General features: G+C 44.5%; 1 long non-coding RNA gene across 1 annotated transcript in view; it reads right to left on the bottom strand.

Moving 5' to 3' along the window:
* LOC309398192 overlaps positions 1 to 11,158 on the bottom strand; it is a 64,352-nt gene extending 53,194 nt beyond the window's left edge. Inside the window, exon 1 of the long non-coding RNA XR_014176367.1 lies at positions 10,913 to 11,158. This is a non-coding gene — a long non-coding RNA (uncharacterized lncRNA). The remainder of the gene's footprint in view (positions 1 to 10,912) is intronic.
* Positions 11,159 to 12,043: the final 885 nt, after the last annotated feature.

The raw sequence follows: 12,043 nt of genomic DNA, 5'->3' as shown, positions 1-12,043 counted from the left end.
ATCCGGTCCTGGTGATTTAAACACATCTAGGGTAGACAGGTGCTAACTTACCATTTTCTTCCCTATTCCAACTTGTGTTCCTAATCTGATTTTTGTGGTGCTGCTTTTGATAGGTTGGACTGTTTTATCCCTTTGTGTAAAGACAGATGCAAAACATGAGTTAAATAGTTCTGCTTTCTCCCTGTTGTTTGTCACCTTCTTGCCACTTTCTCCCATAAATTGGTTGAAGTATCGGATAACAATTGGAAGTACCCTGTTTCCCCGAAAACAAGACCTTGCGGGATAATAAGCTCAGTCAGGCTTTTGAGCGTATGCGCTAAAATAAGCCCTCTCCGAAAATATTGCAACACAGCAGCAGCCATGAGGTGACAACGCTCACCGCCTCCTGCACCTCAAAAATAATAAGACCTCCCCGAAAATAAGGCCAAGTGCTTATTCCGGGGATCAAAAGAAAATAAGACCCTGTCTCATTTTTGGGGGAACACGGTAGGGATTCAAAGGTTCACTCCATGAATTCACGGCGTCTCCATCAGCCTTCTCTATAAGCCAATTCAGCTTCACTGTCTCTAGATCAGGAAAGGGTTCACACATTGTTTTGTGCCCTAGTTCACCTAACCAGAGTTTGATAAGCCCCGGCTGGCCACGTTCATGTATCCTGAGGAGCCCAAATATGGCTCCCTTGCTTGGCAAGTTAGCTTGATGTGGAAAGCCAGCCTTTCACACACAATGTCTCAAGACCGGAGTGGTGGTAGTGGTAAAATGTAATAAATAGATTAATCCAGTTCATTAAGCATAAATCCCCCCCCTTTGTAGGGAGGGGCTGTGGATTACTTCAGGCTCCTTTCTCAAACCATCATTTTCTTGGCTATTTCTTCCCTCCCATTTCAGCCAACTTCCCATCCCTCTCCCTCCCCATTTCTTTCCTCCCCCACCCACCCCCCAATCCCAATTTGAAGAACTGAAGCCTGGCGTGGGAAAGGTACCTTAGGGCTTTTCACAAATCCAGTAGCCCCTTGAACCAAAACCAATTAGAATGCCCCAAGGCTCTGCAATTCAAGGCCGGCCCTTCTTTTGAAATGGCTGCCATCTCAACGCTCTGAAGGAGCCCAGATATGAATGGAGGAAAGTTGGTAAAGTGGTGCTTAAGCCAGGCCCAAGGTGAAAGGAGTTAAAGCTTCTATAGGAACAGCAGCTTTGGTTTCTAAGAGACCAACTGACCAAGACGTTGACGAGAAGAAGGGGGGAAAAAAAGAAACCCTCACTTGCTATTCTGTTCCCCGATTTGCAGAGACTTCTCTGTCTGGAAGGGTGAGCAATCCAAGGCCCCAGAGCAACATTTCTAATTCCTTTAGCTTTCTTTCTTTCTTTCTTTCTTGCACCCTGAAGTTCTTTATTATAACAATTGCCAAGGATCGGAGTGGAAATTTCCCACCATTTTGAATCAAGAAATACAGAGGCACAGAGGCACTCATGAACCCCTGAAGTGTAAGTCAAGTTAAAGCCATTTCTTTAAAGTAGCAAAAAAATGTGCAAATCCCTAGAAAATACATAAATCCTCAACGGAGGCTACAAATATGATGCAGGACCACCTCTTCGGTATTTATCTTCTCACCTCCTGGCCTCCTGTCCAGTCCAGCCACCAAAGGTTTGCTCACCCCAACTGTACACCTATTATGTATTCGATTTCTGTTCAGGCCATATTAGATTTTTAAAATTTATTTAGTCAAGCATGTATTAGATAACATATATAAGTATAAACCTGATTTTGAATACATGAAATGGATACGAATAAATGGGGACATTAGGACAGGGATGGTAGGCACTTTGGTGCGCTTATGCACGCCCCCTTACAGACCTCTTAGGAACGGGGCGAGGTCAACAGCATACAGTCTAAGGTTGAAGTTTTGGGGGTTTGGGGAAGATCACTTAGGGATTAATCCTGCCTCTTGGATTCCTCGGAAAATATGAGTTTCACTGGATGGATGGAAGAGGAATTTGCCAGAGGGAAAAAAATTGTAATCAAGTTTTGACTATGGTGGAAGAACCAAGGAACAGTTGAAATCCAAGAATGACTAGTAGCTACTTTCGCTTGTTTTTTTAATAGAGGAATATTACGATGGGTTTTTTTTTTTATTAAACTCTTCCTTGTAAGAGATCAGGATGAAATGTGTTTTTCTCTGCCATGCAAGCTTCACAGTCATTCCATACGGTAAGGTAAAGGCAAAAGTTCCCCTCACACATATGTGCTAGTCGTTCCTGACTCTAGGGGACGGTGCTCATCTCTGTTTCAAAGCTGAAGAGCCACGACTGTCCGAAGACGTCTCCGTGATCATGTGGCCAGCATGACTAAACGCCGAAGGCACATACCTTCCCATCAAAGGGATCCCTATTTTTCTCCTTGCATTTTTACATGCATTCAAACTGCTAGGTTGGCAGAAGCTGGGACAAGTAACAGGAGCTCACTCCATTACATGGTGCTAGGGGTTCGAACTGCTGAACTGCTGACCTTGTGATCGACAAGCTCAGCGTGTTAGCCACTGAACCACTGGGTCCCTTTATGGTACATTCATATGTATAAAGAATAGTTATCAGAAATCTCTCGGTGAGCGTTCAGGGACTATATGAGGGCCACCACATAGTAATTAGGCTTGATCAAATTCATGTTTTGTTGTCACTTAAAAAAAAAGATTCAGTTTAGACTTGCAATTCAATTTTTAAAAAAGAGTCCAGTCTGTTCAAGTTTTGCTGTATCCATTTCAGAATGGGTTTAGAATTGTTACGTTTTCAAAACACCGATCAAGTTTTAAAAATCAGTTTTGAAGCCCCCCTCCCCCCCCCCTTCCATTCAACACGTCAAACTGATCTGAAGGATCTTTTTGAAGATTCAAAGCGATGAGTCAGCCAAGTCAACTCGAAATCAAATACCTGAAGAAGGGCATGATTCTAACTCACAAAGCATTCTCGGCCCAAAGTGTCCTTAACCACAGCTCACTGAACAAACCAGAGGTGGCTGAGCTAAGCTTTAAACATACAAAATGCTAAATCAATCCTAGCAAACCACATTGTAGCTTGGTGTGATGGGTACACCTGGTCTGTTGCTCACAAGTCCAAGTCCCATCACATGAATGCTTGGCCCTTGCAAGATGCTACGACTCAAGTTCCCCCTTCCTCAGCAAAAGGAGAGGGGTAATAATGCCTCCCCTCCCCAAAGGAGGACTAGGGGTGACATGATAGCAGTGCACTGATATCTCAGGGGTTGCCACAAAGAAGAGAGAGTCAAGCTATTCTCCAAAGCACCTGAGGGCAGAACAAGAAGCAATGGGTGGAAACTCATCAAGGAGAAAAGCAATTTAGGAGAAATGTTCTGACAGTTACAACAAATTAATCAGAGGAACAACTTGCCTCCAGAAGTTGTGAATGCTCCAACACTGGATGTTTTTAAGAAGATGTTGGATATCCATTTGTCTGAAGTAGTGTAGGGTTTCCTACCTAAGCAGGGGGTTGGACTAGAAGACCTCCAAGGTCCCTTCCAACTCTGTTAATCTATATTACATAGATATTCGAATACAATAAATCAATGGAGCTAGTTAACCAAATACATGCACACACTTTTTAAACAATTGATGGGACCATATGCCTGAGAAGCGGTGGATAAAGATATTTATATAATATTCATATGAAAGGAGAAAGGCACATTCTTCCATTGCAGTTCCATTTCAGCTTTTTAGCATTGATGAAGTGACTCTGATTCACCAGTTAAGGGGCTTTTGAACACTCAGAACGTATTTCGTTCATATTTATCCGAATCTAAAACATTTCTAGCAACTAAATTCACCCGTTCCAACTAAAACGTATTTGCACTGCTACCAAAACCAAAGCGGTAAACTCCTTTTTGCAAAGCAAACAAGAGAAGTCATGCATAATCTAACCAGAGGAAATGTTCTGAAGGGGGAAAAAAGGAAATATATATATATAGTTCTTGTCTCTTTCAAATAATCCCTTAACACACTACGCAAAACCAGCTAGTTTATTTCATTTATTCAGTTGGTTAGGCAAGAAAGATTTACAAAAGATTTATAGAATAATATGCTGCATGTTGGTCAATTGGACCCAGCAAGTTAAAGCTATAAAACCCTGGGCACATCCTATAGTAATTAACAAAGCTTCTTAATTTGACTTAGGGGCTGAACCAGTCAATCTCTTTCAAGAGTATCAAACTTCCTATTTTCAACTACATCTTTCAAACTCCGTCTCTGTCAGGAGGTCTGAGCTGAGTTCAGAACTCCAGGTGCTGGTTAGCTGTGAGCCAAAGAGGTACCCAAAGTCATTTTTGCTGCCTTCTAGTGGTTATCCAGATTTTTGCAACCCAGATCTGACATGTGGGATGATATGAAAAAATATACTGCAAACAAGATCATGGTGCAAAATCCAGAGTTTTTGGACTTGCAGCCTGAATGCCAAGCTTTTGCAAGTCACACAGGTTGCATCCTAACCTCACAACATGTATTTCATCCATTGTTGCTCCCTGCCCCTTCCCTCTTGCAGGGGGCTATGACAGACGGTGCCTGTCATAGGAACATTATCTGCTACCTTCAACAATCAAAAATCAGTGTGAAACCATCCCTGAGAGAAATTGGAAAGAAATTCTCAAACATCCTGAAAAGCCGGTCAAGAAAACAAAACAGAAGCTGCTTTCCCAGGAGAAGAAAACTTTGAGAAATGAAGGGCACGGCCTACAGTAGTCTAAGCACAGCTTTGCAATGATCAGCTACTCTCGTTTTAGTGATTGTGCCAACCGGCTGCCGTGATTTCGTGGACCCAGAGTTGCACCACCACAAATGCTAGTTTTGCAAAGGACAGCTCTCTTTGAAAATCTACCAGGCGCCAAGCTGCTACCTGAACTGTCTTCATTTCAAGGCCTCTGACATCCAATCTGGTTTAAAGACTTTTTTAAAAACCCTATAAGTAGAGACCACAGCTGGGGTCTTAAAGGTGACTATCAGTGGATAGCAGCTGGGCACCCCACTTAGCCGGCTACAATCTTCCCCGCTCTGCTGAGATATACTGTGTTTCTGTTTAAATTATAGTAATTATTTATACATTTGCATATGTACATGCACATTTATGCCAATCTCTCCTTGCCTCCTTGGCAATGCATCTACTTCTCACCCTCTCTCTCTCCCTCTCCCTTTCTTTCTCTCTCTCTCTTTCTCCCTCTCTCTCTCTTTTTCTCTCACTCCCCCCCAGTAAATGGCCAACATAACTCATTCTGCTGCTCAGAACTGAAAGGGGGGGCAAAATAAGAGAGAAATGGGATGGTGAAAAAGCAGCAGGCAGGAAAAAAAAAGAACATCGATTGTCATCAAAGCAGCCCAGGTGTTTTGCACATTCAATATTTTGTCAAGTCTGCTCATTTTGATGCTGATTTTGAAAAGGGAGACTTCTAGATGGCCCAAATCACAAATGCATTCAATGCTTAACCGTAATTATCTTCTTCTTTTTTTTCCTGGATAGCGCCCAATGCGAACACTGTGGCTTTGAAATTTTAAAAAGTGCCAAATTAAGAACTTGAAGAATCTTTGCTGGTTTGAGCCAACAGCTCATTCACATGGATTACAGATCCTGGGAATGAAATGGAGGGAGGGAGGGAGGAAAAGGGGAGGGAGGGAGTAGAGGGAGAGTGGAAGGAGGGGAGAAAGGAAGGAAAGGGGGAGGGGAGGGAGTGAGGAAGAAAGGAAGGAAGGAAAATGGGATGGGAGGGAGGAAGGAAAAGGGGAGGAAGGAAGAAATCCTTTTTCACTGCCCTGGGTACGTTTTTTAGGCTTAGAAAGAATAAAACGGGATGCTATAAAGATATATTCCTTTCTACTGTTCCATCAGAAGGCTCAAAAGTGAATAGTGCATTCTTTGTCTTTCCCAGGATTATATGCTAAAACTGAATTAAAGTTCCCAAAACAATGCACTTTTAAAAAATATTCTGGGACTACATGTAGATTTCAGCAAATGTGATACTTTCCTGTTTAGTGATACTTTCTAAATGACAGTCTAATACCAGATCTGATGCTCTTTAACATTTTAAGTCACATTACTCTTCCCAGAGTACAACATAATGAAAAAAAAACTGGAAAGCAGTCCTATGGAGCAGACAGAAGGAAACCCTAGGAAGGACCATCAGGGTTTGCAGACATTGATCACAGAAGTCAAGAAACAAAATCACCCATCTCCTATTTCACCGACCAAGAAGATCTTGGATCATATTATTGTTATCAGACATTCAGGTACAATGAGTAGAAAAAGATGGGCCCAAACGCAAAAGAAAATGCGGTGGGATCCTAAAACTGCTCCAATTGGAAATCCTCCAAAGTTTCCATCTCAAATCACCCTGGAAGCCAAAACAGAAATCAGAAAACATTTCTAGACAGCAATCGGGCCTTGGAAAAGAGATCCAGGTGCCAGGATATGTCTGTCCCGGCAAAGATCAGAATCGTACAGATGATGGTCTTCCCTGGGGGGGAAACTCTCTCTGGAAATAAGTGTTTTCTTTGAAGAAGCAAAATAGATGTACGCAATGTCCTAGCTCTTTGGAGAAGTCTATAATTCTGGGGAAGGTAGAAGAAAATAGAAAAGGGCCCCCGTAGACAAGTTGGATGGACACCATTACAGCATCCTCCTAGACCTAGAGAAATACATCTACCTGTGTGCCCACTAACAATAAGCATGGCACATGAGCCATCCACTATATCATTTCTGAGCGCAAAAGCCCTTCGCTTATATTATCCCAGAGATCTAGCTGTGGGCCGCTCCATTTTGAAAGAAAACTTCTTTGAATATGTACAATAGACTCATGTCCTTTCCCCTCAGCTGGGAAATGGAAAGGAAGGCTGCTTTGTCTAAATTTGGGTCATATCTGTGGGCGAGAAAGCAACTCAGACCTCTTTAAGCATAGGATGACTCAATGGAGGAATGGAGCAGGAATTGGTGACATGTCCAAGCCAATCTCACAAAATGGAATAAAGAGCATTGTACAACAACAACAACAACAACAACAACAACAGCAACAACAAAAGGCCTGTTAATTCAATGGTGAAGACCTTCCATAGCAGAGGTCACCAAATTTTCAGACCTCAGGGACCACTAAATTCATAATTTTAAATCCCGCGGACCACTAATATGATCTGTCTAATGACCGGCTGGGTGGGTGTGGGTAGGTGGTCATATGACTAGTGGCTGTGGCCAACTCAATGTCACTCATGTCAAAAGGTGCCTCACCAGCCTCTACTCACTCCTCCCCTGCCAGCCACTCCTCGCCTGCCCACCCGGGCTCCTTAGAGCCCAACAGGAAGTAGTTGTTGGAGCTAGGCAGCCACCACGAGAAAGAGTTGGCAAAACAGTTGCCTCAGTTCAAATTCTGACCGAGAAGGAGGCTCAGCAGAAGCACCTCACTGAGGACTATGAGCATAGGCTTTCCAAGCAGTGGGAAGACCTGCGGAAGTGCAAGGCCTGCTACTGACGCCTTGATGCTCAGCTGGCTGAGATGGTCAGCCGGTTCCAGACCAGGATGCTGTCCCACTGCAACGAGGCCCTCCAGCCTTCGCCCAAAGCCCCACACCAGGAGGCTGAACCAGACCCAACGTTGGAATTTCTGCCCCCCTCCGACCCACACAAAAAGACCCCAAAAGGGGAGACTCTCTGCAGCAACACAAATGCTCATTGCATGTATCCTAGAGGCCATAGTTTGAGGACCCCTGATTTAGTGCAATATAAAATATGCAAACAATTTTTCTGCAGACCACCAGCATTTTCTCACAGACCACCAGTTGGTGACCGCTGTTTCATGGCATGTACAGATCTCAGGGTCATTTCCTACATTGCTTACCATGAAGAAGTTAAGCTCACAAATGAAGGCACATATACATGTTGCAGGATCCAATATGGGTCAATCACTAGGACCAGAGGTTTAATCCTCTGCGCTTTCAGATTCATGCTGGAGCCCATCCTGAGGGAAGTTCTCTCTAGCAAGTGTACGATACTTTAGTAACCTCTGCTAGAGAGAAGTTCCTTGAGGATGGGCTCCAGCAGGACTCCAAACACTCGGAAGATGACACCTCTGTTTCCCAGAGACCGACCCAAGATTGGATCCTGCAAGGACAGCTCAGTTCACATATCAGGTTAAACCCTGGTTTGTTTGACTGCCTGATTGATTGCCTAAATTATACTTGGCAATGCTCACACAATATGCTAAAGAGGTCACCCACGGAACATATTCAACATACATAAAGACAGACGGACCTTGGTGGACATCATTTCAACTTTTTTTAAAATGTAACCTGTTGCCATGCTGCTGACTTCTGAAGGGAAGGGAGACCACTGAGAAACCCTACGGCTATAACCCAAGTTGAGACGTTGTTGTTGTTGTTTTTTAAAAGCAACGGCAAACTATTTGCATGTACTGTAGCTATCATGGTGTCACAGGAGTCAAGTTGACTTGAGCAAAGTCTTCTCGGAATCACACCAATCAATCTCTTCAAGGTTGATCCATGATGGAGCCATGAAGATGCAATCACACATCCCCAGAGTACAGACATCCTGTCAAATTAATGCCTCTGTTAGGCATTCCCTGGTAATTCTTGCTAGTGAAAGAAGTGCATTTGATTGTTACAAAGGCCAAGGTGTGCAAAAACCAGTGTTTCTTTGAACGGCTACCGTTGTGGCTATATCTACACAATATCTCCCAGGTCTAGAAACCCTCCCCCTTAAGAATAAGAAGTTTAAATTGAAACAGCAGTAAGCTGTTCCCTCTTGGGAGAGAAGCTAGGAAAATCCCTGGACCTTTGGGGAGAACTTCCTAGGGAGGCTTCAGCAGAGTGACAGTATCTTCTAAGAGGAATCTCAGTCAAACTTTTGAAAGATAATAGTGAAATGCTGGCATGAATGGTTTTGGTGGCTTGATTGGAGATGGAGAGAGATAGAGAGAGGGAGAGAGTCAGACAGACACAGGCAGACAGACACAGAGAGATAGAGAGAGAGAGAGAAACAGACAGAGAGATAGACAGAGAGAGAGAGAAAGAAAGAGAGAGAGGAGAGAGAGAGGAGACAGACAGACAGAGAGAGAGAGAGAGGAGAGAGAAGAGAGAGGCAGAGAGAGAGAGGAGAGAGAGAGAGGAGAGAGAGAGGAGAGAGACAGAGAGAGAGAGAGAGAGAGAGAGAGAGAGAGAGAAACAGACAGAGAGATAGACAGAGAGAGAGAGAAAGAAAGAGAGAGAGGAGAGAGAGAGGAGACAGACAGACAGAGAGAGAGAGAGAGGAGAGAGAAGAGAGAGGCAGAGAGAGAGAGGAGAGAGAGAGAGGAGAGAGAGAGGAGAGAGACAGAGAGACAGAGAGAGAGAGAGAGAGAGAGAGAGAGAGAAACAGACAGAGAGATAGACAGAGAGAGAGAGAAAGAAAGAGAGAGAGGAGAGAGAGAGGAGACAGACAGACAGAGAGAGAGAGAGAGGAGAGAGAAGAGAGAGGCAGAGAGAGAGAGGAGAGAGAGAGAGGAGACAGAGAGAGAGAGAGACAGAAGAGAGAGGCAGAGAGAGAGAGAGAGGAGAGAGAGAGGGAAGAGAAAGGGAAGAGAGAGAGGAGAGAGAGAAGAGAGAGGGAAGAGAGAGAGAGAGAAGACTTGAATAGGTTTGGCTCCAACGAAAAGGGAGGGAGAGAAAGAGGGGAAGTGGGGGAAACTGGCTTATTTGTCTCAAACAGGGAACTCCAATGGGCCCAAAGAAAGAAGCTAGGCCAAGCTAGCGTGGTTCTTTGTGTTACCATGGGAACTGAATGCAGATATTGCCCAATTGCTTTTTTATTTGCTAGACATTGTAATATATATTATGTTTCGACTCCGGGGTTTTGCGGTGAGGTAAAAGAAGGACTTTGTGAACCTTAACCATTGAGGCACCTCGGAGAAGGGGGCGATCTGGGGCAGGGAAGAGTGGGGGGGGGGCGGGGAGAGAGAGAGAGATGAGAAGAAGAAAAAGTCTCCCCCATTCAAACAGGTAGTTTGTATGCAGGCAGAGTCTCTCAGTGTGAAGGTCTGGCTGCGAAATCCCGGCTGCTTTCTATTTAAAAAAAAAAAAACCCTTTCATTTCTGCTTCACTTCCCTCTGTGTGGAGACCCCCTAGCTGTACACAAAGCTGGCAGATAAAGTCCATGAAAAGTGATCAAATTATCAAGAACTTGACCTTTCAGAGGGGCAGAATTTCAAGGGAGGGGGAAGAGAGAGAGGGAGGGCCTTACAACAAACCGAAATCTAGGAAGAGGGGTGTTGGAAGCCTTGGGAGGGGTGGAGAGCAATTCCATAAACTGGTAGAGGCTAGATTAATTTGCAGAGGGGGTATTGTTGAAAAGACTTCAGTCTACAACCTAATCCCCTCCTTAGTCACCAACTCCCACCTATTGCAGTTGTTCTCCAATCTTCCTTCCCCCCCCCTACTCCCCATCCTTTTTACACTCCTTAAGGTTTGTCAAATCATTGTTTTACTTTTCAAACTTCAGGTTCCAACCCACGTTTCTCACTTTTGACCCATGAGTTTTATTGGGCTTTTTTTTTTCTTTCTTAGCTTTGCTGTGGTTAGGAGAAAGACATTCTTTCAAATGCGTTTGGCAGCATCTCCTCCTCCTCCTCTTCCTCCTCCCTGCCACCCCACCCTGGCTGAGCAGGTGCCTGCTGCTGGCTTGTCCCTGCCCCCCCCCCTCTCTTTTCAAAGCTATCCCGGTTCCTAAACGTTCACCTTGGCTTTGATTTCACCGATTAAAAAAGAACCAAGACATCAAGGCTTGGTTGCCAAATCCCTTGAAAAGAACTGCATGGAAGCACAGACCAAAGAAGGAACATGTTAGGAGAATACATACAACTACTGACATATAAAAGGATACCTGCATTGAAGAGAGGCTAGGCGAAGTCCTTGAGCATCAAGTTTAAAGACCTGGTAGATCAAAAGAAGAAAAAAAAGGGAAAGAAAAAGAAAGAAAAAGAAAGAAAGCTTCGTCTGTCCTGGCTGCTTTCGTGCTGGCTCATTCCTCCAGTTGTGTCCATGGCCACGAATTGTCTTCTTTCTTTCTTTCTTTCTTTCTTTCTTTCTTTCTTTCTTTCTTTCTTTCTTCTTTCTTTCTCTCTCTCTCTCTCTCTCTCTCTCTCTCTCTCTCTCTTTCTTTTTCTTTCTTTCTTTCTCTCTTTACATCTCTTGGTTCCCAGAAGTCTTTGGAAGTCATTTCTACTTTCGGTTATCTAGCTTTATGATGGCTTGATAACACTCATACAGCTAGATAACCAAAGACAGAAACGGCCCTCCTGCTTGAGGCTTTCTCTTCTTTTCTTTCTTTCTTTCTTTCTTTCTTTCTTTCTTTCTTTCTTTCCGATGGGATTGGGCATCAGGCTCAATGTGCTGTGGCAGGACACGGAATGCTTCTGGATCTTCGAGCTGCCATAGGAGGGAAAATAAAGGAGAAAATAACTATATGTATACATGCATCTACATAAGGAGTGTTTTTAGAGGGGAGGGCGCGAAGAGCGAGAGAGGGGGGAGAGGGAGGGAGGGAGAGAGGGGGAGAGAGAGAGAGAGAGAGAGAGAGAGAGAGAGAGAGAGAGAGAGAGAGAGGGAGAGAGAGGGAGAGAGAGAGAGAGAGATCATGTAGCCTGTCCCTTCAGCAGATCGACAGCCAGATCTGACCTGATCTGTAGGTTTGAAGCTAAGGGAAAAGAAGTGGCTTGGGAGGGAAGGGGAAAAAACACCCACCCATCCAGGGTGCCCCCATCTGAGCCATCCATCCCCTCGGGCGAACAGCCGGTTTGCATTCAGCCCACCCTGAGCCCGAAAATGCTTTTCTGATGTGAATCCCCCTCGTTGGGAAATGACGTCAGCCCGGCTTGGCACCAATGGCTGGCCTCGCATTCAAATCATCGCGGCTTCGCGCCGCTTTGAATCCTCCCCCCCCCCCCCTTCCACTTTTCCTTTGCATTTCTTTTGAAAACCCTGCAGATAAAGCCGGTCGCCGTCCCTCTCCCTC

This window comes from Natrix helvetica (assembly GCF_964273705.1).
Source record: "Natrix helvetica genome assembly, chromosome: 12".
In the NCBI taxonomy this organism is placed as follows: domain Eukaryota; kingdom Metazoa; phylum Chordata; class Lepidosauria; order Squamata; family Natricidae; genus Natrix; species Natrix helvetica.
This window is presented reverse-complemented; position numbering and strand designations above follow the sequence as displayed.